The following is a 3720-nucleotide window of genomic DNA, read 5'->3' on the forward strand; positions in this document are numbered from 1 at the left end:
TCTGTCTGTCTGTCCGTCCGTCCGTCCGTCCGTCCGTCCGTCATTCTATCCTTCTATCTATTGTTCTTTCTGTCATTCTGTCTGTCTCTCATCTAATTCAGTTTAATTCTAATTCTTATGTTCCAATTGCAGTTCTGCATCCTGTTTGCTACCTTAATTCAAATTTAATTCAAATTCAGCAGTTTATTTGTAATATAAATGGCATCTCGATTCCAGAGCAACGTCTGAGCATCAGGATTGTGCTGTTCTGTGACATGACGAGTTGTCAAAACAAAGGCAATAAATAAATGCAGAGAGATTCTTCAGAAGGTGTTTAGGTTGGTTTTGTGCGATATATGTTGGTGTTGAGTGAGGGCAGGTTGATGATGGTTTTGGTTTTAGCTCAGCGCTGACCATGTGTGTGTGTGTGTGTGTGTTTCTCCTCATCTGTGCTGCGTGAGCCTCTCGTTCATCGAGTTTTTTGCTTTGAGCGGATGCTCTGTTGGTGTGATGTCCTGTTACAGTGAAACAAAGGCAACGTTGACACTGGTAATTAATTAGGCTATTACGGCTTCTGCAATGATAATTGCCTGGCTGGAAAGTCACCAGCTCCGTGAGTGAGAGGAGAGGAGCCGTGGCGCGCCAGATTCATCCATCATGGACCAGACTCTTTCTTTCTCCATGGCGCTGCCTCACCTTGACTAGCACCCAAGTGCTCATAATGGATGAGCGGTGTAATGTGATACACGGAGAGATCGCTGCATACAGCTCACTGTGTATGTTGGGTCTCGTCTGCGATAACTCTTGAGGTTTCTGAGGGTCATTTTCCGGCCCTCGGTTCACTCACAGGGCAGGCTGAAGCCGCTCCTGACAGCAGCTTTGATGCTGCCACATTTCTCTTAATGTCTTAAAACTGATAAAAAATGCATCTTTTAAATGTAAATTTTTTTCTGGTCATTACAGCCTATAGAGTAGCAGCTGTTAGCATTCCCATTCATCTCAACTGCAGTTTCTCAGTTAGAAGTATAGTAGTAGTATCTGCCATGTTTACTTCATGGGCACACAGTTATGAAAACATTTAGGCATGAGCTATAAATGTCATGTGACTCCAATTTATAATTTCTTGCAGGAGACAGAAAAAATGTTTAAGAGTGAGATATTTAAAAGAAATCGACCACTGGTGAAATATGTACTGTAATACATTGGTATTTTTGTATATGTTGCTTGCAAAGAAAATGATTTCATCTGAAAAAGTGTTTACGAACAATGTTTTTTCATTTTGGTTCCAGTTCTGGCTCCATCATTATTTAACCTCATCTTAAAGGAACACTTCCCGTTTTTTTAAAATGAGAGCAAATTGTGCTGCTGTCAAGTATATGTTATTATTAAGATTAACAAAAAGAAGGGGGGAAAATGATTACATGAAGCATAACTGTGTTCTTGCTTTATTTTGCCTTAATTGTATGGCAACAGAGAGGTCAAAGATTCATAATGCACCTTTAAACATACATGGATGCCGATCAGCAAATTATGAGAATTATGAGACCTTTTTTTTTTTTTTTTTAGGAATTTTGTTTCTATTTTCTATTATGTTCTACAAAAATTGTCCATTTTCAGTTTTATTGAAATATTTTTAATCCCTGGTCAGAATACATTATCAATCAAAACTTTTTCTGCTGTTTTCAGTTCTCAATTCTCAGACTTTTAGACCCACTGTTTTAATCAGAAGCATTGTTCATTTCTTTAGCTGTATACTTTCCATCGCTCCATTCATCTCTGTTCGTATTCTTTTTTTTAATCTTGATTTGCGCATGTGATCTCAAACTCTCTGTTCTAGCTGCATGTTCTTGTTCTGACTTAAGTTTCCTCCAGCTGAGGTCACGCTACACCTCAACCATCTATAGACTGGGTTCTGCTGAAAGTACAGAGACTTGAAATAAAGACTTGCGATCAGTTGTGCGTGTGGGTTAGTTACAGTAACCCTCGGCTGTGGTGCTCTGTAGAGGTTAGAGGTCTTGAGTCTCCTCCACTTTGATAAGGGTTTAACGTCTCTTCCTGAGAATCTCGTCTGGATTTAGAGCTGAACTGGGATCATCATCTCAAACTCTGCCAGACTGTCTTCTCTTGAGCGTGTGTGGGAATTTGGACTGAACTGAGATCAGTATCTGAAGCCGTTTTGTTGTCAGAAAGCATCTTCTGCTGTACGTCTCAGGTCTGGCTCGTGGTGTAGAGCAGGGATTCACAAACTTTTTAGTCAGCTGAAACCACGTAGATGTGAAATATTGACTTGAAGTACTTAGTTAACATTTAACAACACATTTGCATATTCTCTGATGTTGGTTAATGGTCATGCACTGACGGTAAACAGATAAACAGTCAAACAGTAAATGTTTTATTTTGATTGTTTTTATTTTAAAATGATTTATACGGCTGCACAACTTGGCCAAAAAATTATATTGCAATTATTTTGTCATATATGGTGATTTTAACGGCAATACAACATTTCATATCATATAAAAATGTCTCATATTGTTGCTGCTGAAACCAACTAAACTCGTTCAAGTATTTTTAATTATTATTATTATTTCTACAATTAATTTATATAATTAATTATAAAATTGATAGACAAATATATTACTGTTGTAAATTAGAGCTGTAATGTAAAATAAAGTTTTTGTATTATAAAATAATTTTGTTTTACCCTATAATATTACCAATATTTGTCTTAAATTCTATAATATTGAATAATATGTTTTAAATAATTATGTATATTTGTAAAATTAATTTATATAATTATAAAAAATAAAGACAGAAACATATTAGTGTTGTAAATTACAGTTGTATATAAAAAAAAGAAAAAAAAAGAATATTTGATCATTATAAAAATATTTTTGTTTTACACCACAGATTACCAATATTTGTCATATATTCTTCACTTTCAAGCATTCAAACCCTCAAGCTTTTAAGCTGGGTTAATAGTGGTGGAATTCTGTAAACTTTTGTCCACAGAAATGTTGGAAATTATGCACATTTGTAAATACAGAGAACCAAATGCACATTGTGTTCTGCATACAGAGATGTAGTTGGTGAGAAGCAGCATTCACTTTGAGATGCTAAAAACACTGCATTAAAGTTATATCATGATTTTGGTTTTATTTTTGCTTAATTGTACAGCCCCGTTTATTTATTTTAAGTTTACTTTTGATTTTAGCTAATTATTTGCTTTTTTTAACAACTCTCGAACCCCTTGCAGTTCCCTTATGAACCCCCATTTGGGAGACTGAGTGTGTCTGAGCTCTCCGAGGGCAGCGTGTTTCTCCAGCGCCGGTTCTCCAGCTGGTACTGTCACTCTGTGTGTGTGTGTGTGTGTGTGTGTGTGTGAGAGTGACACAGGCTGCTGATCAGAATTGACGTGGGGACTGGATGTGTGTCAGGACTTCAGTTGCTCATTTCTCTTTGCACTTCAGAGACAGCAGCTGCTTTTTCACACGGTCCATCGCAAACTCCACATCCAGCTTTACTCCAGTATGACACTGGAGAACTCATAGTTTGCTTTACACATGCGCTTACTGTTATTGTCAGAATATAGATGATCTTTTATCACCTTTGTTCATTGTCTTATGTTAAGGATGCTCAGGGCCTGGAGTACTTTATAAATGACCGGTCAGTTCAAGTTTATAGGTCAGATCAGTCACATTTATGTTGGGGCAAGTTGTACATTTTAATATGTAAATTATTATT

The sequence above is a fragment of the Sinocyclocheilus anshuiensis genome, unplaced genomic scaffold, assembly GCF_001515605.1.
Source record: "Sinocyclocheilus anshuiensis isolate Anshui unplaced genomic scaffold, SAMN03320099.WGS_v1.1 scaffold714, whole genome shotgun sequence".
Lineage (NCBI taxonomy): Eukaryota > Metazoa > Chordata > Actinopteri > Cypriniformes > Cyprinidae > Sinocyclocheilus > Sinocyclocheilus anshuiensis.